General features: G+C 45.9%; 1 long non-coding RNA gene across 1 annotated transcript; it reads right to left on the bottom strand.

Annotated features, from left to right (window-relative positions):
- Positions 1-892: 892 nt before the first annotated feature.
- On the bottom strand, positions 893-11,435 carry LOC119089274. Its single transcript, XR_005093141.1, has 3 exons — positions 11,298-11,435; positions 11,090-11,176; positions 893-980 (listed from the first exon to the last, which is right to left on the bottom strand). It is a non-coding gene; the product is annotated as an uncharacterized LOC119089274 (long non-coding RNA).
- Between the last annotated feature and the right edge of the window lie 14,018 nt (positions 11,436-25,453).

The raw sequence follows: 25,453 nt of genomic DNA, 5'->3' as shown, positions 1-25,453 counted from the left end.
CCCATAAATATCAGGTTGATCTGACTTTATATACACACATATGAAGCAACTCTTACCTGTTTGGAGTAGTAACCTGAAGAGACTAACAGGCAGCAGTGGACAATAAGTCAGCAAAACACTCTTGTTTAAGTCTTTGAGAAGGGGCTCAAAGACCTCAAGTCCCACTGTAAAAAACAGCTTAAAGCTAGTATGTGGGTGACATAGCCGGGTTTATAATACATGACGAGTGGTTATTTAATGTTCGCTATGTGCCACACATATATTTTGGTCTCCTTTGGTACTCAAACTGGGAGTCTTCATTTTTACCCATTTTACAAGTTAAAAAAAGTGAAAGATTAGGTTCAGTCCCCTCACCAAAGCCATTCAGTCCAGAGAGCAGCAGAGCTGGCACTCACGGCTTGTTCTGCCTGATTTAAAAAAAAAAAAAAAATCCATTATTTACTACTGTCCTCTGCTGCCTCTTGGGAGGTAAAAAGAAGAGGAGGATGAAAGGATGAATGGATTCAGGAAGAGAGGATGTGGGAAGAAGGTTGCCTCTCGGCGAGGCATGATCAAAGAAGCAGAGCTGGCGGAAAGGACTGGAGGAGGACGCCATCTTCCTTGGAGGATGGAGACAGCTGGAGAAGACAGATGACTTAGCACAAAGCTCAGGTAGAAGAGACAGGGGAAGCCAACACACCTGATTCTAATATAATTGGGGTGGGGAGAGAACCAGGGCAAAGAACGACCAGAAACTAGAACATCTGGATCCCTCTGGACACACAGAAACTCTCAAAACAAGTTCTACTTCCTACACCAGATTCTTCATAATTCAGCTTTTTTTTTTCCTCACTGATGGAATGCTCGTTCTGTGAACAGCAAAACATTTGATGAGTCCTCCACTTGCCTTGTTAGCAATTTCTTCTTTTAGAAGATCCTGGGAGCAGTAGAGAGGCCGTGTGACTGGGGGATGGTGATGAGAAATCAGATATTCAAAGGGTCTGTACAAGAAGAGGGAACATGAGACACATAATCAGGAAGGGACAAAAAGCCCTGGAGTAATAATTCCTGAGAGGCTAAAGCCCCAAATCTTGGAGGCTGATAAAAATATACTGAGAACAACAAAGAAGGATTCTTGCGGGAATGGTGGCTCATGCTCGTAATCCTAGCACTCCGGAGGTAGAGGCAGGAGGATCATGAGTTTGAGATGCTGTCTCAAACAAACAAACAGAAGGATCACCTGCTTGGAGTTGAAAACATAATGGTAATAGATTAATAAAAGAAAAACCAATCAATGGGAATAAATGGCATAATAGAATAAAAAGGGCTTTTTTTTTTTTTTAAAGGAAACTAAGAGCAGCAGTGTGAATGCATCTAGAGGGACCACGGTGGAAGGTGTAGAAAGCCTGGAACTGTGTGAACAAACATATATTCATCCTAGATAAGGCACCAAAGAATGATTCCACCTAAGTCCAGCCAATGAGTTGATCAGACTTACTTACAGCACAGGTGAGGAATTATTTACAGGAGTGTGGGGGACTCCAAAAGTCCCACCCCACACAGCTGCGGCCCTCCAGATACCTGTAGTGGTGGAAACCCCCTTCAGTTAACTTCCCGCCTCCTGTGTGACCTCCCGATCATGTGCAGCTGGGGTGGGAGGACGTACATCTGGGAGGGGACACGGAAAGAATCAGAGGAGAGTCTGATGACACTTCCCATCCCTGTCTCTGAGGGGTTATTAACAGATCTGATTTGCTGAAGCTCTCCTGTGGGCCATCACACTGCTCTGATGATAAAGATGGAGTGGGAGAGATGCTCAGTGGTTAAGAGCACTTGCTGCTCTTGCAGAGGACCTGAATTCTGCTTTCAGCATCCACACCAGGGTAGATCACAACTGCCTGTGATTCCAGTTCCAGGGGATTTGATGGCCTCTTCTGGTTCAGGCACCAGGCATGCGGTACACATACACATATCCAGGCACTCACATAGATACATATGATCAAATATTGTTAAAGATTATAATGGTTATGCTATGCATAGAGGACAGAGTTGTATAAAACCACAGACATGAAGGGACAGGAAGAGAACTTATCAGAACCTGAAAGGGAAAGAGCCAGCACATAAGCTTAAGAGCATCAGTCACTATCTGAAGAACATCACAAATGCAAAGCTGCCTTGAAGGAGTGAAGCCCAGCACATGTGGCTCTGACCTCTCTCTCTCTCGGTTCCTAGCCAAATTCTTTACTGATCTCTGGACATAGCAGCCAGTCTGTGCAGAATAGATGAGGAGGCTTCCTTGGACAGCGAGAAGAGCAAGGTAAACATGGGTACTGGGGATCCCCAGAAGACAGCTGGCAACTACTTCCACTATGCTGTGCTTCTAGAACTCTCCCCCAGCCATAGGTGCATTTCTTTAAAACACAGATGTTCCTGAAGCATTTCATGACTCGAAACACCTGTTTCCTTCAGAACGAAAGAAAGTCTTAGTCTGAGCCAATGTGGGTGGTCTGACTCTGTCTGCTGTACAAAAAGACCTCCCTTTCTAGAGTGCTGCAGTGGACCTCCCCTGGTTCTGTGGGACAGGAAGCAGCGTATTTCCAATACTCAGGCCTACAGCAGAGGCCGCTGACATTCATGCTCTGCTCCTACTGTTTAACTTTGACCCTGGGAAGAAGTTCCCGGGGAAGGGGGAACCTGTATTTTCCACCTTAGTTTCCTTTATGTCAGAGTCAGGTGACTAGTCCTGTCTAATAGGGTGAGAAAAAAAGTGATGTGGGACTCACAAATCGAGGACCTCAATCCACGTGGCCTCACACCTACCCTCTCTTCCATAACTACAAACTGTGTAAGTTATGTGTAAAGACAGTGTTGTCATAAATAAAAGACCCTTGCTGCTAAATAACCACTTAACTGAAATCCACCCAGGAATAACTGCGCTTTGAAAGTGATAAGTAAATTTTTGTTCAGTGAAGAGTGGCTAGCGCTTTGTTATAGCAGTTTGCCTGTCCAAACCAGCAGAAGTCCTTACTCTCTGCTTACTTCTTGCAATCCTCCTGTCTCCGAAAAAGTTATTGTCACTGGAATAAAATACTAGTGGCTGCTTGGCCATCCTGTGTGTGGTGGTCACCCTAGCGGTTCTGTTGTTTGAGGACATGCAGTTTGTTTGTTTGTTTGTTTGTTCAGATTAGCTGCAGTTTGAAGCAATTTGGGAACAGGAGAGGAAATGCAGAATTTGGAGAATTTCAGGCCGTTTTACCTCTTACTTACGCTCTCTGACCTTGAGCAGATCCCATCTCCTCTGTCAAACGCGGATATTAATAATGCTTCCCTGTCAGGTCGGTGTAAGGATCAAATGAGATAAGGGACATGAAAACATTTTGTTCACCAGAAAGCCTTGGGTAAAATTTGTTCTCATCTCTGTTCAAAGGGAATGGGGCTCATGTGTCTTGTGGGGGCCTCTCTGGTCAGGGTGGTGACACATTAATCCCAGCCCCTCATTTTCTCTTGCGATCAACTCCTTCCCTCCCCATTCTCACCTCCAGCAAAGGAGTTCTCTTCATTGTCTGGAATCTTTTGCAATTTGAGATTTTCCCAGGAACAAATAATATTCAGAAAAGTAGGTCAAAAAAAAAGTTAATAATTAAAAAAAAATCTGTCCCTCTTAAGGCCATGCTTTAGAGTGAATCTGGTATGGGCTCTGGGCTGTGGATGCACATTGAAGTTGGTGAATTTACATACTCTGATACACACGGAAAGCCCCATAACCAAATGCTCTGGGGTTTTAAAGTTCCAGATAGGATGCAGCTTTTTCCATTTTGTCTTCATAATTATCAGTAAGGTTTGCTTAATTGCTATTTTTTACATTTAAGATATAAATGGGAGATCTGGTTCAATAATTGTTTCATAAATGAGAAAATAGGAGTCCAGAGATACTTCATGACCCAGTTCAAACATGGCCATCCCCAGTGGACTTCCCAAGTTTTCTCTCCTTGTGTGCTAGAGAGACGCCCTTCCTCCATTACAGAACTTGGCAACAGAACCAGACTCTGAACTACTCATGGGAAGCAAACCAGTCCGCCCTGCATCCCAGGATCTCCACCCAACAAGTAAACCCCCAGAACCTTCTCAGCTCAAGCTGGATCACATGACCACCTCTGTCTGCAAGGGAGACTGGGGGAGACACTGCAGTTGTTCCTCAGAATAGCTGTGGGGATGGGTTCCAAGGTCGCCTTCAGCCGCTCAAGGACGTCATATAAAAGGGCCTAGCAGTGGCATGGATCCTATGAACACGGCCCTGTGTGTTTTACATCATCTCTAGGCAACTTTGAAAACCTAATACAATATAAATGCTAGGCAAATAACATTATATGGTGACCCTTAGAGAACAAGACAAAAATCAATACATGTTCACAGTTGTGGGGCTAGGACATGAACAGGATGTGAGGGGATTGTTCAAACAAGTGATGGAGGAGACAGAACTGGATGACACATCCCTTCATGTATATGGATTCAGAACAGAGTTCAATGTGTGATGAATCTAAATCTTGTGTTTCAGAACTTGCTAGAATTCTTTTCTGGATCTTTTGAACTGCATCTGATTGAATCCACTGGTATGGGAGCCATGAATACAGCAAACCAACTGTACTTAACTGAGCACATTGTGTCTGAAAACAAAATCTAGAAGCAGGGAATGGGCTGTGGGTATTTAGCTACTTGGTGCCTGCTGCAGCTTAGGACATCATGAAAATATTTGGAGACTGGAAAACTAAGGTTCCCAGGGTTGTAGGGCAAGGACTTGGGTTTGGATGTGCAGAATTCCAGCCTGTAACCTGTTTTCTTTCCTACCCCTTCCTCTGTGTCAAGCACCCAGTGACAGGAGCATCTGAGTCTGTATTTTTCCCTCAGCCTCCATTCTCTCTCTGCAGTACCTGAACGTCCCTCAAAGATTTACAACAACCCTGTTGAGGATGTTCTCTCCAATTCTACAGTATTTATTCAAATACCTTCATAATAGGAAGATGACATTGATAGGAGTCTAATAAACATAAATCTTGGAGGGTTGCAGGGACTTCCCAGGTTTTTTTCTTCCTTCACTTCTGGACTTACATTTATCATGGCAGGTAACTGTATCTCACCCAACACTACAGAGTTATTAATAACTCGCCCTGCTGAATAAATCAGAGACCCTGAAAAACTGTGGAGTAAGCATTTGCCACGCACACATGGGATTTGCCGAGTTCCCACATCTGAAGGTCTAATATTAGGATTCACATGTTGTGCCTGCCTCTGCAAGAGGAAAAGGCATTCCCATCTTCTCGACTTTGGAAATGGGGTGTACTCTGCATGCAAACAAGTCTACGTGAGTATGGCAATTTTAAATAAATCACCAAGAACCGAGGCTTCAGTAAGGAATAAGAAACACATTTTCAGAATAATTTCAGATGCAAGGACAACAAATAAATAAATATAAATGTTTAAGGATTTACCTGTACTCAGGGATCAAAAGCCAGCAGGCTGCATTTCAGGTTGACCTCCATTGTAACTAGCAGGGTGACTTTGTGAACCCCTTTAATACGTGGGGGATTTCAGCTCCCTTCCTCACTCTCTGTTCCTTGTTTATATTCTGTGTGTCTTTCTTATGTACCATGGCCCAGAATGCTAATTTGTGGAGTTATATGATGGTCAAATTCTGAAAAGAGCCTGGTAATATTTTGCCAGTGTTTAAAGCTGATTATTTAATTTTTAATTAGCACAGAATTATTACTATCTAGGCCCCTTGGTGGGTTTTCTGGAATTTGCAGGCTTGTGATCACTGGGGATGTATTAATTTGAATTCTGTTTTTGCAGTTGTGGTTTGTGCTTTGAAACAGGGTCTTACTATATAGTCCAGGTTGGCCTCAAACTCACCGCATTTCTCCTGCCCCTGCCCCCAAGTGCTAGGATTGTAGCTACACCCCACCACGTCTGGCTTGAATTCTGTTGTTTGATTTAATGTTCTGTTATAAATAGTGATCCGCATTTCCAGATCTTCCCAGTCATGATTCCGAAGGGGCCAAGCAGTCCCATTTGGGTGGAATGTCACAAACTCAGACTCACTCTTCTCTTCCTCTCCCTCCTGACTTCCAGTTCTTCAACACATCTTGTGAGCCACCTCTTCAGATCCTATCCCGAGCCCAGCATCTCACCAGCCCCTACCAGTTACTATTCACATTGCTAGGACCAAATATCTGACAAACGCAACTTCAGGACGGTAGGGTTTGCTGTGGCTCACAGGGTACAGACTGTCCCAGCAGGAAAGTCACAGCAGCAGGAGAGCAAGACAGCTGGCCACAGAGAGGGGCAGATGCTGGCACCCAGCCCGCTTTCTCCTTTTCGTACGGCTCAGGCCCCCAGCACATGGAATAGTGTCCCCACACTTGGGGTCAGTCTTTCCTCCTCAGTCAACCCACTCTAGAAACTTCCTCATGGATACATCTGAAGGTCCGTGTCCTTGGTGATTCTAGGTCCTGTTAAGTTGGCGGTCAATGTTAACTGTCACAACCTCCATCACAGCCGTCCTTGTCTACCTCCCGTGGTCTGCTGCCTAGATTATGTTCCTGCTCTTCCTACCGGCATCTTCATTTCTTGGCCACGCTGGTGTGGATTTCACAGAGCACTGGGAGTCGTCCTTCTAAAACAGTAAATCATAGTTCACCCCGCTCCCCGCCAGACAGCTTTCCACAAGAGAGACACCGCCATCTTTCCCATGGTCCTGAGAATCTGCAGGGCCTGGTCCTCGTAGTCTCTGATCCCATCGTCAACCACTCTACACCAGCTGCACTGATCCCCTGCCTCTCGTGCTGTGGTCACTCATGCAAAGCTTTGCAGCCGCTGCCCCTCGGCTCCGGTCCACCTCTGAAGGTTCCAGATAGTTATCCCTATATTCAGATCTCTGGTCACATGTCACTCCAGCAGAGAGCGCTTCCATGACCACATATCTAAACCGCAGCTCTCTCGGCCTTCTCCATGCCCCTAATGTTTGCTTTGCACCACCTGAAGTATGATTTCGCCACTGTTGCCCACCGACATGGGAAATCCACACAGACGGGGACTTTGCTCCTTGGTACAGTAACAATCAGTGAATGCTAGTTTGGTGAGTTAATTAAACCATTTGATGAATGCAGGATGTCAGATTTCGAGGCAGAACACTCAGGAGAGGATGTTTGGAGATGAAGCAAGACGAGCAAAGGGATTGTGTCACCAGGACCCCTGTGCGCTGTGGTAAAGCTTTGAACTTCATCACTGCCTCATCAGGAGCCAAAGAAGAGCTTTAATCAAGGAAGTGACAAATCGTATTTGCATTTAAAAAAGTAAGCCCTGCTGACAATGGAGAAAATACTTTTGATATGAAGGTGCTAGAAGTCAGAGAGAAGGTTATTATATACATCCATCGCAGACAAAATTTAAAGTAGAATTGCCCAGCTTGGAGCTATAGCTCACTGGTAGAGCACATGCTGAGCAGTTATGAAGCCCTGAATTCAATCCTCTCTCTCTCTCTCTCTCTCTCTCTCTCTCTCTCTCTCTCTCTCTCTCTCTCTCACACACACACACACACACACACACACACACACACACACACATACACACATGAATTACCATGTGTTCTAGCTGTTCTGCTCCTGAGTATATAACAGAAGAATCATAAACAGATTGATGTCACTCTGTTGAAGGGAATTCACCTTGACACTGTAAACTGGTTAAAAGCCTATGGCTGGGGAGGTCCTGGGTGCTGGTGGGAAAGTTATAGCTGTTGTCTTGCTAAAGTGGCTGCAGGATAGGCAGGACACAGGAAAACTTCTGACTACACATGCTCTGCCCGTCAAATCGCCTCCTAATTAACTATGTTTGTGTCCAGAGAACAGTGCTGGTGTCAGCTTTGGTGATCAGTGGTGGCTACAGGGACTCAATGTAAAAAAGAATAAGTGGTTGTTGCATGTCTAGCCGTTAATGGAATGTCTAAAATGCCTCCTCCATGTCTTGGGGAATGTGGCCAAGAGAGGGCCAGAAAGAATGCAAAAACCAGAGGAAGTAGGACAGTGGTTACATACACACATCTGCAGAAGGTCGGTGTCTTTACACTCTTCATGGGAGAGGAAGGGGCTCCTGAGGTCCTGCTGCTCCTGGATATTTATACAGATGAAGGTTGATGGGGGAGGGAGAGACATTTCCTTCTGGTGAGGTGCCCACACTCTTATAAACAACCCTTATGAAAACAATAACAATAAATGAACAATGAAAACATAGTCGTGAAATCAGCAAGGGACTCGTGGGGCGGGGATAAGAAAGGACATGGCAGTGGGGGGCTGAGTACATCAGAAACACATTGCTTATATGTATAAAATTTTTAAAAGAAAAGTAATTGTAAATGGAGACGTAGAGAGACAGTCCTATACCCATGTTCATAGCAGCAGCATCTGCAATGGCCAAAAGGTCTATTAGTGGATGGGTGTCTAAACCAAAGATAGAAGGTCTGGACATACGTGGGATGCTATTCAGCCTTAAGAATGAAGTGAATGCTGACAAATGCTACATCACAGAGGAGCCTCGAGGATCCCATGCTCGTGAAATTAAACTACAAAATCACACACCTTATTTGATAAGGCTGTCACTTACATAAGATACCTAGAAAAGCCAAGTGCAGAGACAGCAGGTGGAGCGCTGGTGAGCAGGACCTGGCGGGAAGTGGGGAGTGGAGTATTGTCTACCAGTGACGGAGCTGGGGCTCTGCAATGCGGCCGTCAGCACTGTGCCTGGATGCTGGTGAGAGTTGCACAGCAGTGTGATTGTAGACCATTCAGTGCTTAACATGTACACCACACTGTACTTTACATGATTTTATACTGTGTTATTTTACCACAACTTTAAATAAAGTTTCATGAGAAAGCCAAAGCTAGGCAGAGCCTGCACAACAGGAAAATGGGATGGAGACAGATTCAAGACCCAGGACGAGGCCAGGACCAGTGAGATTTTTTTAAATAATGTTTTTTGGGGTTTTTGTTTGTTTGTTTTTTGTTTTGTTTTATTTTGTTTTTTTCATTTTTTTGGACAGTTTTTTTTTAATTTATTTATTTATTATGTACACAGTGCACATATTCCTGCAGGCCAGAAAAGGGCACCAGATCTCATTACAGATGGCTGTGAGCCACCATATGGTTGCTGGGAATTGAACTCAAGACCTTTGGAAGAGCAGTCAGTGCTCTTAACCTCTGAGCCATCTCTACAACCTTGACCAGCGAGATTTTGAGACATATCGGTTGTGGGGAAAAAGGATGAGGAAGGGGCTAGTTCCCCAGTCTCCAGCCATGTATCTGGAGTGGGAAGAATTCCTCAATGTAAAAGGAGGAGGGGGGATGGATTTGAGGAAAGAGAGGGCGCGTCTAATTTTGAACTTACTTTAGCAACCTCTGTGGGTTCTCAGAGAAGAGGGGCCTACGAAGCCTCTGGTATGCAAGGCAGGCACTCAGGGGAGAAGTCTTGCATAGAAACATACATGTATCATCTTTAAGACATAGTCCCTGAGATGACTGGCATCCCTCATGTGCAGACACATGCGTGCTACCCCAGCCCTTCCACAGTGAAGACAGGAGAATTTGAGTTCAAGGTTATCCTCTACTTCACGGTGAGTTGGAGGCCAACCTGTGCTACATGAGACATCACCTCAGGAAACCAGAGTTTCTAAAAGAAAAAAACAGCAGATTGGAGGAAGTAGAGGTTCAGAGAGCACTGGGGCTGAAAACTGAAGAAGGACACAGTGAAGAGGGAGTTGAAAGAGCCAGGAGCCACAGAGACAAAATGATTCCAAGAGGGAAGGAGCAGTCGCCGGGTCAACAGCTGTAGCATGGTCAAGGAAACCTCTGGACTCCAACAACTGGGAAGACAGGCCGGGAGACCGTCATGAGAGAACTTGAAGAGTGTGGTGGAGTCTAAAATCAAATGCAGTAGAACTACCAAGAAGGAAGTAGACATTAAGCCATGAATAGGAATTTGAGAAGAAAATTACAATATAAATATGCATACCATATAATCTCCTATAATGCAGACCTTCGATCTTGAAGGACAAAAAGAAAGCCTAATCAGCCGGGGACACCATTTCATTTTGGTGATGGCTAAGTGCCAAGTGACATGGGATACAGCCACCTCCTTATCCCTGAATAAACCATCAGCATAGCTGGCTAAGAGAAATGCCATCCACAGGCTGGGGTGTGGTTTAGTGGGTCAGCCTTGCCTGGCATGCCTGAGGCCTTGGGTTCAGCCCTAGAGAGAGACACAGACACAGAGACAGAGAGACAGAGAGACAGAGGTAGGGGAGAAAGAAAATCTGACTGGTCTAACAGTTTTTACTGTCTCTTCCTTTTCTAAAGAATCAGTAACAGAACTCTGGTTTATTCTGGGAAGCCTCTTTGGCTTCTAGGGATATAAGTACAAATCTTCCGGTGCTTTTCAGGAGAGCTTCATTAAAAAAGATGAATTCTTAGGTTTTCTCCCTTTCCAGAACGACAATGTCATAGCTAGATCGCTGGGAGCCGGAGGAGGCCAGTGGAGCTACATTGAGACTCCAACTACGTACTGATGAAGACGGAGCAGAAATTGACCCAGCTCCTTGGTGCTGTGCTAAAGACTCCATACCTTCTCTGAAGTCGTGGCCCACAGGATTCCTTTGGTTGTTATTTTTGTTTTACTTTTTGTCGAGACAGGGTCTCACAGAGCCTAGGCTGGCCTCGAACTTATGGTCTAGCTGAGGATGACCTTGAACTTCGTGTCTTTCTGCCTCCACCTCCCTAGTGCTGGGATTACAGGCCTGTGCCACCACGCCAAGCCCTGCCCTCCTAGGGGGTCTTTTACAGGAGAAAACAAAGCCCTGCCGGATTGCAGTTGGCTCACCATTATTTATCTGCTAACTGCTGTGTCATCTGAAACACCTGATTCTGAATTATGATTCTGTTCAGCTCTGGCCTTCTCAAGAGCAAAACTGCTGCAGTCTCAGCAGCGCTCGGAAGAGTGAGCTCTTGGAGAAGACGCTTTACTGGGTGGCTGGTGGCCAAAGTTCCTGGGATAGTGGCCGAAGACTTACCGTACTCTCATGGTCATTTTCAACACCCAGTGTCCTTGAGAGTTATCCCTGAGGGTTCAGAGTTCTTCCCAGAGTCTGTGTTGTGTTCTAGGTGAGAAAGCATGACATGGATGAAATTAGGAGAAGAAAGGGCCATAGAGGAAGGCAGCTCCTGATAGAACCCAGAATCTAGCACCAAGACCCACCATGGAGGGACGCATTCACCCACCTCATTGTCTGCCTTGTGACCCACAGGAAGGGCCCCTGCTGAAGTAACCGTCTGCAGAGCCTTCACCGCACATTTCACTTACATGGTTTCATTTAGTCCTTAGAATACTGCCGTGCACTTAGGTGGCACTGGCCTCATCCCCATGAGGGAAATCTGGGGCACAGAGGTTAAACAAACAAGAGACTTGAAACTGAAACTAGATCTAATAATGACAGTTTTAATAACAAGTCAACCTGGAGCAAGCGCTTACCATGTGCCAAGAATTTTACATGTGTGATATCTAACAACTCCTGAGGTCGGTATAACTCACGTCACCATTTTATTGAAGAGGAAACTGAAATCACAAAAGGTTAGTGAATTTACCTCATGCAGATGCCTTGAGATACCTAGAACATGAACGTTTGCTTCACTCCAGATCTGGGAAATAGTGAAGAGAGACTTTTTTTTTCAAAACCTCTCACTTTGTGTGTGTGTGTGTGTGTGTGTGTGTGTGTGTGTGTGTGTGTATGTGTGTGTGTGTGTGTGTGTGTGTGTGTGTGTGTGTTGCAAGCACTGGTAAACAGAAGGAGGCCAGAAGAGGATGTCGGGTGTCTCCTTCTATCACTTCTGGCCTTACTCTTGTAAGACAGAGACTCTTACTAAACCGGAAGCTTACTGTTTAGAGCACCTGGCCAAGGAGCTCCAGGGATCTTCCTGTCTCTGTAACCCAATGTTGAGTTTCAAGTGTGAGCAGTCATGGCCAGTTTCTTAAGTGGGCTTTAGAGTCTTGACCTCAGGTCCTCACGCTTGCACGCTGTCTTAGCTAGGGTTCCTGTTGCTGTGAAAAGACACCATGACCAGGGCAACTCTTATAAAGAAAACATTTAATTGAGGGAAATTCTTATAAAGAAAAGCGTACAGTTTCAGAGGTTCAGTCCATTATCATCATGGCGGGGAGCATGGTGACATGCTGGCAGACACGGTGCTGGCTACATCTTGGTTTGCAGAGTACAGGAAGTCGTCTGAGACACTGGGTGGTATCCTGAGCACAGGGAACCTCAAAGCCTGCCCCCACAGTGACACACTTCCTCCAGCAAAGGGAATACCCTCTCCAGCAAAGGGAATACCCTCTCCAGCAAAGGGAATACCCTCTCCAGCAACAAAGGGAATACCCTCTCCAGCAACAAAGGGAACACCCTCTCCAGCAAAGGGAATACCCTCTCCAGCAAAGGGAATACCCTCTCCAGCAAAGGGAATACCCTCTCCAGCAAAGCCACACCTCCTGAGCCACTCCCTGAGACTATGGGGCCAATTTCTTTCCAACTACCACACCCCAAAAACACTCTTGCCCATCTCCCCAGGCCCTGTGCTTTGCTCTTCAGCTCAATAGAGAACTAAAAAACACAGAACACCATGCTGTACATCTTGGATTTCAAAAGATGTATTCCTGTTCAAAGCAAACCATACCTACTCCCGTTCTTTGGACATTAAGGTACCAAAAAGACAATGTCACCCAATTATTCCCTTTATTTTACAAACTGGGAAACAGGGAGATCACATGGCTTCCCCAAATGCAATTAAGGGGTGAAAATAATGGCACTTGAACAAAGGCAGAGCCTCCTCTTGATTCTGGAGGAAGAGGGGCAGAGTGCTTCTGCATTATGCAGACCTGGAACTTCAAAACTTTTAAGGTAAAATTTTGTCTTCCTTCCTCCTTTCCCACCTTTGAAACACAGGCTCATTTTTCACTCCTGAGGAACTCAATCTTTGCTGCAGCTAGTCTGGGAACAGGGAGTGTGCTCTAAGCTCCGAGGAGCTGGGGCTGGAGGTGCCTGCATGGGAAAGTGGAGCCATGGATCATACTGACATCTGAACGACATCCTGGACGAAGGAGAAGGGAAAGGCCTGTGTCTCCTCCATCAGCGCTGCTCTGGCTCCAGGGCATGTTCACTTTGCTCTCACAGCAGAGGCGCCGAGGGAAATGAAGGACACTCAGGAAATCCCAGACCGAGGTAGAATGGCGTCCTGGTACACCAGGACAGACTCCTGGAGGAAGCCCTCGGTCTCTCTTCCTTGATGAGCCTCTTTTTCTCTTCTCTCAAGCTGAAGGCTCTAAAAAGGGCAGCGCCTCTGAGACCTCCGGCTCCCCGGGGCTCAGAGCCTCTGTTCTACCTCATTAAGCCAACCTCAATAACTGGACTTTCACTGCATGTGTAGGTAAGTGCTTATTTTGGCTTGTATTCAAGCTCTCTGATAACTTTTAAAATAAAGATTAAAACCACAATGAGAAACCATTTTCCACTTTCGAAACACTGAAAATGTTTTCTAGTGGTAATCACTTAAAATTCATGGCATGATATCCTCACATTCAGCAGGCAGAAATAAAGAGTGGCACACAGCTTGTCAAGAGCCTTAAAAATATTCATATTACCTGATCCACTGATTTCGACTTGAAAATTTGACCTAAGAAATGAGCAGAAAGATAAACCACGATTGATAGGAGAGAATATCACAGCAATCTGTGGAAATCTACCTTTGAAGACCATCCTGAACCAGTTCCACCTGCACCCACCTTTGTACAAATTTTCACCCCCCATGGTTTCACTGGCATCTTCTTACCCATCACAGTACCCTGGACACCATGGAAAGAAGAAGTCTGGAGTTCTGACCCAACTGGACCCAAACCGGACTCGCTTACACCCTTTGTCAATCATCATTTACTAGGACGGAGATGAATAGTTATTTTCCAAGTCGGGTTTCTCCGATGCACCAGAAGTGGCCCAGATGTTCGTTAGAGCACAGGTGGAGACATCAGATGCCTTCCTGCACAGGACGGGCTGCATAAACCGTGGAGCTCTGCAGTGAGCACGCTGCGCAGAGCATCCTGCTGAGATCACATCGCCCCTTAGTCTGCCATGGTCTCTCCCCTTTTCTACTCAAACTCCTGAAAAAGACTCAACTTGCCGTTCCTCTCTCATATTTTCTAGAATTTTGCAAAACTGATCTTTTCAAAGCCGATACAAAACAACTTTGATGTTGCCTCCTCCGTTGGCCTAGACCTTGTCTGCAGCATTGACGTTGGCCTAGACCTTGTCTGCAGCATTGATGCAGGTTTCCACATTGTTGAAACTCTTGCATTTCCTGGTCTTCCACCTGCCCCACCCTGCCCCATTCACTGTTTCTTAGCCTTCTTACATCCTGGTTCCCTGCCATCCTCCCTACTTAGGGATATCGCAGTGTCCCAGAACGCAGTCCTCTGTCCTTTAGTCCTTTTTTTTTTTTTTTTTTTTTTTTTTTTTTTTTTTTTTTTTTTTTTTGGTTTTTTGAGACAAGGTTTCTCTGTGTAGCATTGCGCCTTTCCTAGAACTCACTTGGTAGACCAGGCTGGCCTCGAACTCACAGAGATCCGCCTGGCTCTGCCTCCTGAGTGCTGGGATTAAAGGCGTGCCGGCAAGTCCTTTCTTTTTATAATCCCTAGTGACATCACCTTGCCCAGAACTTTAGACACATCAGTGCACTGATGGTTTGGTTTCATCTCCAGTGCAGGGGTGGGGAAGTGTTTCCCTAACTCCCGTATCAAACTGCTTACTCTGTTTCTGCATTTGGCTGTCCAATAGGCATCTCAAGACTGTCTGAGTTTCTTAATTTCCCCTATGTCCCAATATTTATCCTAAAACTTACTCTTTCTCCACTTGTCCAGTCTGGTCAAACAGCACAATGATTCACTGGGTTGCTCAAGTCCATATCTGAGAAGCAGCTACCCCTGCATGGTCGGGTGACAGACTTCCGGGTTTCCTGCAACACCAAGAAAGCAGCCTTGATCAGAGGGAGGCATCAAGCGCATCACAAGAGGGAGGGAGGTCAGGAAGAGTCTCCACGAATTTGAGGCTTTGGGTGAGATACACAAAGACCTTGTTAAGAAACAAGACAAGGTAGAATACAGGGGTGAAAAGGGACACTGTACAGTGTGTGTAGCCTAATGACCAGAAGTCAGGGTAGGCAAGAGCAACTGCAGTTTGACCAAATGCAGGTGCATGTGCACGTGCCAGAGTGACAAATGCATCACGTGTTCATCGCCAGACCATACAGCGCCAGGGGCAAAGGTCATTGAGAACGACCCCAGGCACAGCTACAAAGTCCCTCTCTTTATGACTACTCCTGAAGGAGCACAAAGTATTTCGAGGACTTGGGAAAAGGGAAGAGGACCTGGCTCCCGATCCTCTTCTAGCCCAGGCAAGGTAAGTATCTGCCAGGGCCCAGGAGCATGGAATCACAGCCTGACGTGTTCTGCACAGCTACGGTGGTGGCTGGAAGCAGCTGGTGTGACCATAAAAGGCAGCAAGCATGAAGTCTTGAGGTTCTTCACCAGGGTAATGTTCTACTGACCTGCCTTCAGGGCTCGGAGCTTTTGGGTTTTGTCTTCATTAGGGTTTCCATTTCTAGGATAGAATACCACAATCAAAAGCAACTTGGGAAGGAAAAAGTTTGTCCCAGCTTACACTTCCACATGAAAGTCCATCATCCAAGAAAGTTGAGACAGAAACTCGAGGAAGGAACTTGGAGGCAGGAACTGAACAGAGACCATAGAGGACTGTGCACACCCTGCTGGTCATGACTTGCTCAACCTGCTTCCTTATCCAGCCCAGGGCCACCAGCCCAGGCTCCACCCACAGTGAGCTGGGCCCTCCCACATCAATCACTAAAAAATAAAATTTCCTACAGAGTTGCCCACAGGCCAATCTAACCAAATACTTTCTCAGTTGAGATTTCCTCTTCTCAGATGACTCCAGCTTGGGTCAATTTGGCAAAAAACTAACCAGAATGGCTTCTATCTGCTTCTGAGCTTTCTGTGGGCAACATTCATGACTGAAATCCACATTAGTTGGTCATTTCCACAGACAAGGAACCCACAAGTGTGGGGTGGGGGTTAAAGGGAATGCCTGCTGAAGAACTAGTTCATGCAACAGCGAGGGCGTGGCATGTCCACAGTCTGCTGGGATCGGGCCAGAAGGCTGAGGACTTTTGAAAGAGTGACCATCTAATGCAAAGGTCACTGGCCAGCAGAAGTCTTTCTTGTTCTGGGAATTCAATCTTTGCTAGATTTATCATGTATGAATTTCCTACAGAAACAGGTTTGAACACAAGAAAAAGAACAAGATGTTTTAAATTAAAACAAAGCACATGCCTTTTGGAGGAGAGGAGAGACGAGAGGAGGGCTCAGTTAACGAGAATGCCGAGATGGCTCAGAAGCAGTCCTCCTCTTAGAAGCTTCTTTGTGGGTTGTTTTTAATATTTATTTTATTTTTATACATGTATATGTACGCCTGATCCATGTATGTGCACCATGTGCATTCAGGATCCCTCAGAGGCCAAATGAAGGCATCTGATCCCCCAAACTGGAGTTACAAGCAGTTGTGAGCAGCCATGTGGGTGCTGGGAACTGAATCCAGCTGTTCTGCAAGGGCGGTATGTGCTCTCGCCCACCAAGACATCTCTCCAGCCCCTCCCTCTGTGCACGGCCCAAGTCACCAGTGGAGCTCGAGTCCTTTGCTCCTGAATTCTTCGTGGCTGTTGTTATCTATTATTATTTGACCCTTACTGTCTGTCTATCTGACCTCTAAGACTGAATCTGATTAGCCTTATAATAAATGTTTATAGGAAAAGTCTAAGACTTGCCTCCTGGTGGATGAGCAGATCACCCTTGTGTTCATTTCTCAAAGTTAGCCTGTCATTCTGAGTTTATAAAAATCATAAATTCTAGAGCAGGATGCCATCTTGAGGTTCACCAACTTCAACTGTCTGGGTACTGGGAGAATGATGTTGAGCAGAAGTGAGTCTCAGCCCCAGCTCATCTACTTCCATCACTTTCTCTACAGCATCATGGGAAGAATGTGTCACAGGCAGGGTGCCCCTCCCACAGACAGAGAGGGACATGCCTCTTTCCACACGCTGCGGTCATTACTGTGGGGATTAACGGTTCAGTTTGGTTAGTGTTAAACAAAATGGCTCTCGTGGCTGAGTTGGCCCTGGCAGAGGATCAGCAAAGAAGAGGCTGGAGTTTCCTAGCTGGTCGTCAGGAGCTGTCCCTGAAGGGCTAAGACAGGGGTATTAAGCCTTGCCACAGAGCCAATTTTGGACGAGGGTTCTGATTGCTGGATAAATCACAGCAGGAAGTTGAAATGAGTGGTCTGGAGGGCACAGGCAGGGCATGTTAAGGAGAAGCAAACAGGCCTGTCTACGTTAGAGAAATCACCACGTCGGAGCAGAGAGGATCGGGCACAGTGTCCAGGGAAATAAGGAGGGACAGGAAAAAGGGAAGAGTCTATATGAGATGCATAAATCAAGATGGTAGGGTGGTGTCGGAGGAGGAGCAGAGTTAAAGGAAAGCGGTGGCTGAAGGAAAACCAAATGCAGACACCAGACTGCAAGAACAACCACAAAATTCGGAAATGTATTCACCGCTCCTCAGTTCCTTGGCTTGTGAGTCATTCACGGTGTCTTTTTCATGCCAGGTTAGACTGACATGACCACAAGGCCCAGAGCGCCTGTCTTTTCTCCTCGCCAGCCAACACACAGAGAATTCAAATGAGATTTAAAACAATGACCAAGGGACAACATTCATTGTAGTCTTACTGTCAATCAATCAATCATATATAACTTACTCATTGATTCAAACATTTGCTGAGCATTCAATATGTACCAGGCACTGTGCAAGATACAGCATTGGACAGAATTGTTGCAGCCCCTATTCTTCATGCGCTAACACTCTAACAAGGGGGAAATGTGATATGCTACACAACCACATAAAAGGAATTTGGGGTATCAGCCACGCTACAACTTGGGTGTTCCCACTAGACTCAGCTGCATTTAGTAGAAAACCTAAATGAAAGAGACCCAAACAAATAGAGGTTGTTTTTTCTCATGCAATCAACCCAAGTAAATACTGGTACACTTTTCATACGTGGAAATATGGATGTAGATAGTCTATAAAAGATGCAACTCCTCACAATGGCACAAGGACCCGGCACGGATCTGTTGATGTAGACAGGCAGTGTGACCCAGTGCTCCATGCAGGGATGTCCACCCCTGCTTGTTTGAATTGGTATTACTTAAAAGCTCTTATCAAATATTACTCTTAAATCTTGGCTCTGCTACTCATTAGCTGCCTGACATTGAGAAAGGTGCTCGGTATCTCTCCAGTTCTTCAATTCCTTATCAGTAAAGTGGATGGAAAGAGAGCAGTCCTTCTCTCCTAAGTCGCTTGTAAGAATTAATTTACGTGAACTGCCAGAATAGTAGAGTGGGCACGGAAGGGTCATTCAAGTGCTGGTATTAGTGTCCTGCCAGCCTTTATGTGTTGTATTTTGATCCTCATTCTTAGCCTTTCATGACCTGTGTCAAGGAGGGATACCCAGCTTCAGGCACCATAAAATGCTCAAGACAAGAATGAGAGGAAGTAAAGAGCCTGCGTGTTAAAGACAGTCTCTAGTGGAAGGTCTTGAGATCATTGAGGATAACCCTTGAAGATTAGGGGGCCCTGCCCCTTTCTCTTCTGCTTTCTGGCCACCAAATAAGCAGTTTGGCTCTGCATGGGCTCCCCCTGTGATGTGCTGCCTTATCAGAGCCCCAAAAGCAAAAGAGCATAAACTTGATCATAAACTTCAGCCTTCAAGACAGGGAGCCAAGATGAACCTGCTCAGTTGATAACCATCTCAGGTGTTCGCTACAGTGATGGAGCACTGACCACTACAGTAGAGGAACACAGTGTTGCTGTGTTGCCATCCCTAACTACAGCTCAGCTTGTCAGAAGTACCAGAGTTAGCAGCAGCCCTCACTGACCACAACCCTCAGCTGTCTTGTGTCCTGACTCTCTCCTGGGTTTTCTCTTTGGCTGGTTGCCTCTACGACAGTCTACCCATGGATTCCATCCCTAAGGGCCTGAAATGATTTTTGGATAAGATTAAAATTAAATTGATGAACTTTGAAGAAAGCAGGTTGCTCTTCAGAACGGGTGCCCCTCCACACCCACATTTGCTGAGTAACCCTAACAGCACAAACCAGGAAGGCACTGAAGCAAGCCCAGGCGGCTGTGGAAGTTGTCCTTCCCCTTGGACCATGTGATCCAAAAGATCCAACACTGTTCGACACATCACTGGCTAAAAGCTCGTAACATTTGAAGGCTTTAGCAGGTCCCCTACAGGTCAGTGGTTCTCAACCTGTAGGTTGCAACCCCTCTGAGGGTCGCATATCAGATATCCTGCATATCAAATATTTACATTACGATTCATAACAGTAGCAAAATTACCGTTATGGAGTAGCAATGAAATAATTTTATTGTTGAGGGTCACCACAACATAAGGAACTGTATTAGAAGGTGAAAGCATTAGGAAGGTTGAGAACCACTACTCTAGGTGAACACACATGCACACGCACCCACGCACATGCGCATGCACACCCATCCATCCTGTTTCTGGAGGACCCTCGCTGATCTAGAACCCTTCCCCGAGTCTTGTCTCTTCGTTTCCTGGTCCAGCTCGCTCTCTGTCACTGTGATAAACACCAGGACCAGAGCAACTTGAGGAGAAAGGGGTTTCTTTCATCTTACACTGTTCAGTCCATCATTGAGAGAAACTGAGGCAGGAACTCAGAGCTGGGAACTGAGAAGGAGGCCATGGAGGAACTGTTCACTGGCTTGTTTTCCATGGCTTTCTCATAGAACCCAGGCTTGCTGCCCACTGTGTGTGGGGTGGCTCTCCACACAGTCGGGCGGGCCATCCTGCGGTCATCTTTAGTCATGATGATGTCCGACAGATGAGTCCACAGGCCAGTTTAATGAAGGCAATTCCCCAACTGAACTTCCCTCTTCCTAGATGACTTGGGTTAGTGATAAGCTGGCAAAAACCAGTCGTCAGTTCTGGTGGTTACAAGCCTTCCTCAGCTCGTGGCTGCACCTTCCTGTTTCTTCACCTTCACTGTGCCCTCTCCTCTGAGTGCCACCTCTGCTTCTGTCTTTCCTAAGGACACTTGTCACTGGATCCGGGGAGCCATCAGTTAATCCAGAGTCATCTCATTTTAAAATTCTTATCTATGTCTGCAAAGAAGCTTTTTGAAAAATAAGTTCATGTTTATAGCTTCTAGGGATTAGAATGCAGGCATATCTTTCTAGGGCACCACAATCCATCGTATCTCCTTACAGCCCGTTCTCCTTACTTAGAGAGGGAGACCTTTTATATAATAAGCCGCTCAGTGGCGCTCCTGTGCACCTGAAAAAGTTGCAATGGGCTTCCTTTGTATATTGGTCAAGGTTCTCTAGAGTCACAGAATGTATGGAATGAAGCCATATATATGTATATAATTAGCTGTAGTCCAGCTAGTCCAACAATGGCTAGCTGTGAATGGAAAGTCCCAGAATCTAGTAGCTGCTCGCTCCCACAAGGCTGAGTGTCTCAGCTGGTCTTCTGTATATTCTGGAATCCAGAAGAAGTCGGCTCCACTGCCAGTGAAGGGATGGATGTGCTAGCAAGGCGAGGGCAAGCAGGCAAAGAGCAAAGCTTCCTTCTTCCATGTCCTTATGTAGACTTCCAGCAGAAGGTGTGGCCCAGATTACAGGTGTGTCTTCCCACGCCTCCCCATGCCTCAAGATGCAGAACAAAGGTGTGTGTCTTCCCATCTCAGAGGTCCAGATTAGAAGGAGATTTGCCTGCTTCAAACGAAGCAGAAAAATCTCATACAGGTGTGCTCTCCATTTCTGGATTGTAGTTCATTCCAGACAACCAAGTTGACAACCAAGAATAGCCTTCACACTTCGTATTTCAAAACAAAATCATTTCTCGAAATAGCCTACCATAAATAAACCTTGCATACCTCCCTGACCTCACCCCTTGTCTCCCTGAACCTTGGCCACACAGAGCTGTTCCTCCTCCTGGAACTCAACACACTTATCTCCCCTTGAATACATTTGCCCTACTGTGTCCTCTACTGTGACTCCACATGGTCATCCACATCATAGCTCAACCCTCACCTCCTCGATGGTGGCTTTCCTGGAGCACTCAGTGTAAACTGTGACATTTCCCAGGTTCCCCACCTCTATCTAGATTATGTATTTGTTTACTGGCTTATTTCCATAATCCAGGATTATGAAAATTTCATCTTTTTCACTGTGCTATTTCTCATCGCCTAGCCCCAGCAGAAGCATGAAAATCTTCATTTGTTACAGAAAGCATTTTCAGATACGCAAGTAGGCTCTAAGATGGATTGGTTGCTGTGGCTGTTTTCTGGAGGCTGAAGCCCAAAGCTGAAATCAAACGGCGTTAGACAGCCAAATTTTTAAGCCCAAGGAACTTTCCAGAAGCTACTAGATGTTGCGCTGACTGACACCCATGCAGGGATTTCTGAAACGGCCCAGAGCCAGCACGCATGCCTCATCTAGAACGCATCACCCCTCACATCAGATATATAGCCATGAGACGTAGGGAGAGAAATGTTGTTGTCAGTAAGTTCAGTACTGGTGGTAAGAGAACATCTCCTCCTGTACGCTAGGAAACTCTTTTGTAACATTAAGTGACATGGACCGAACAGTGTCCCCCAATGCCCTGTGTTTACGCCCTGACTTCTGATGCAGTGGTATTGGAGATGGGGCCTTTGGAAGATAATTGAGCTTAAAAGATGTCATGAAGATTGGGTCTTATTGATGGGATTTGTGTCCTTTCAAGAAGAGGGAGAGATCCAGATGGCTTGGAGCGGTAGCATTCTGTAATTTGGAAAGTGACCTTCCTGGACCCCCAAACATGCTGGCACAGCAGGCTCGGACTGCCAACTTCTAGAGCTGGGAAATTTAAATATCTGCTATTTAAACTGCCCCGACTAAGGCATTTTGTTCCATTATCCCAATAAGAAGAGCTTCCCCTTTTCTAATGACTTGGTTTTTTATCTCTAATATCTGTTGGTCTTGTTATCAAGGCAAGCATAATGTGGCAAGATCTCTTAGAGAAAGTTCTAGGAACCTAGAAATGGCAGGTCAGCTTTTCATTTCTCTCTCGATATTGTGAGAAAAAAGAAAGGGTTTTTGGTGGATGCAGCCTTAGATTTCAGGGACTTTGGTAAAAGGACGCTGTTTACTTGGCTATGATGAAAGGCAAGCATCTTGGTAGAACAGCAGAGGACAAAACGCCCCTGGCGCACCACAGAGGAAGAGAGGGCAGCCTATCCCAGTCTTCCGCGGCCTCCTGGTGATGATACACAACACTTTACATAATTCGGAGAGCTCAAGCAATGGCAACACAAACAGGAGAGCAGGAGCCATTGGCAGGTCTGAGGGCCTGTGGACCAACTAAAGAGGTGTCAACCAGGAGAGTGGCCCTCAAGGATGAAGGATGAGACCGGCCACGAAGAGAAAAGACATGCGCATCACTTGCGAGGAGACCATCACTACCATCAGATAGAATCGGGCTGAATGGAAGAGGAGAGAGATGGAGTCTACACTGTTCTCACTGTGAGTAGTCTCAGAACACTTGTGCCCAGCCTTCCTGCTATCCTCAGGGGAGGAAGGAACAGGCTGCCTGGGGTCATCTCTGGCCCTCCACTCCAACCTCACTCGGGCTACCAAGAGTCATCTGTGTGGAACCAAGAACAGAACTCTCAATCAAGTTTGACAACAGGGTCATAGAAATGAGCAGGCCCATGCAGACTCTGAAACAGGACTATTCACATCACCTAGGCAACTAGAAAGTTATTAATCTGCCCAACAATCACTGAGGGAGCCCTGGACAGAGGGGGGGGTCAGATATGACATAGCATAGTTGGAAGCAAAAAATGAGAAAAATTAAACTTCAGAATGGCATTACATTGAAGAGGCCTGGGATCCTGCAAAGAACTGATTCCATAAAACAGGCCTGTGGAGCTTCTGTAAGGCAAAGGACACCATCATTTAGATGAAGTGGCATGCTACAGAACGGGTAAAGATGTTTACTAACCATACATACCATAGAGAACTGGTATATAAAATATATGAAGAACTAAAAAAACTAGACATTAAGAAAACAAACAACCCAATTTAAAAACCGGGGACAGAACTAAACAATTCTCAAAAGGGGAAACACAAATGGCTGAGAAGCACTTAGAGAAACAGTCAGTAATCTTAGTTATCAGCAAAGAGCAAATGCAAACTTCTTTGAGATTTCATCCTGCACCAGTCAGAGTGGCGCACATCAATAAAACAGACGACAGCTTGTGCTGGTGAGGACGCAGGACAAGAGAGCACTCGTCCCTGGCTGGCGGGAGTGCAAACTTGTGCAACCACTACGGAAATCAGTGTGGCGGTTCCTCGGGAAGCTGGGGATTGATCTGCCTCAAGATCCAGCTATTCACTCTTGGGCATGTACCCAAAGGATGCTTCATACCACAATAGAGACACTTCCTCAACAGTGCTTATTGATGCTCTATTCATCATATCCAGAAATAGGAAACAGCCTAGATGTCCCTCAACAGAAGAATGGATAAAGAAAATGTGGTACATTTACACAATGGAGTATTACTCAGCCATTAAAAAATGAAATCTTGAAATTCAGAGGTAAATGGATGGAACTAGAGAAATATCATTCTGAGTGAGGAAACCGAAAAGATAAATATGGTGGGCATTCACTTAATGAGGATGCTGGCTGTTAAGTCTTTGACAAGCAAACTACAGTCCTTATAACCACAGAGGTAAGGTACAGAGTAAGGGAATGGGCGAAGGACCGATCTCCCCAGGAAGGGGGCTTGATGTCTGGCCTCCAGGCAGAGAGCGACAGAGTCAGAAACAATGTCTTACATAACAGCTACTTCCTCGCCTCCCTCCCGCACAGCTCTAAAGGAAATGTCATTGTCGTTTCTTTTAGAAGGTCGGTGCCAGTGTGCACAACAACAGTGCAGTCCTGGAGAGGCAGGCCGGGTAAGGAAGCAGAGGAAGAGGCAGGAGAAAGGGTGTCATTTTGCTTCCAGGCCTCAAGGCTTTTACAGGAAGGCAATCTCTTTCTTAGAGTGCCACCTACTGGTCCAGGGCTGTCCACAGTGGCTAACTCGGCTTGTACAAAGTACGTCATCTTGACTTCGGTGAGTTTTAGAAAAGAGCATCGCACGGTATTTAAAAACAAGATCTCTCTCATGAAGGGGGTTGCTATAGCAGCTTTGCCATTTAAAAAATAGGAAGAAGAGCTTCCTGGGCATCAGTTTTTATAAGAAACAATCAGATCTTTTCAGTTATCTTTTGCTTTATGTGAGTGCCTTGACTTGGTAAGGCAAGCATACTCCTGAAGGGTCCTATGTGCTAACCAAAGCCGAACGGAGAGATTTACATTTTAATTGCAGTGAGGGACATCCTGCTTTAAAGACTCCCAAGAGTGACCAAATCCTTTCTAAAGTCAAACAAGCGCTCCATCGTGTTTGCTTTTAAATTCAGCCTCACATTTAATTTGCTCCAAATTCAGGCCCACCTGTTCTCATAACCTGGGTTCTGGGCAATTTTAAATGACAGCCGTTCACTCACACCCTCTTTAAAAACAAGCCAAATATGCTCCAAGCCCATTTGGAGCCCGCGGCGAAGCCTGTGGAGAAGATTATTTATGAGGTGATTCGCCTGCCTGGATCTGGGAGTGGGGGCAGCCCAGACAGGCCCCACACTCTTGTCTTGCCCAACAGTCTCTGGCTTGTCACATGTTGTCCTCAGCAGCTACCCCTCCAGGGTGCTGAAAATCACTATTTAGATTCCTTAATGCTACTAGCCCATCCCCCAAATTAACAGAAGGATTTTGTGTGGGAGGCCTAAGGATGTTAGTAACTAAGGGGTGGGGGAAGGACTTGAATTAGAAGGATTACATCTGACTTCATTATGGACCGGGCAGGGAAAGAGCATTCTAAGAGATTGAGATCCTGGGACCTGGTAACAATGTTATTCCTATCAAGCAAGATCACTTAAGGCCAAGAGCCTTAAAAGATGGTTCTATCTGCTCTCTGCCAAGAAAAGATGGCTCTGGGTATTTGAATCTGATCTTAAGTGTAAGCATTTGCATTGTGAGTAAATCAGAAAGAACTGATTTAAATCTCAATTGTGCCTCATCATCCTTTAAGATGCAGGGGGGTGGGAATTATTTATCCTCTGTGGTTTGATCCCAACCATAAACTGGAATAGCACGAACACTTTC

Source organism: Peromyscus leucopus, chromosome 18 (genome assembly GCF_004664715.2).
Source record: "Peromyscus leucopus breed LL Stock chromosome 18, UCI_PerLeu_2.1, whole genome shotgun sequence".
Classification (NCBI taxonomy): domain Eukaryota; kingdom Metazoa; phylum Chordata; class Mammalia; order Rodentia; family Cricetidae; genus Peromyscus; species Peromyscus leucopus.
Note: the sequence above shows the minus strand (reverse complement) of the source record. Positions and strands in the feature narration are given on the sequence as shown.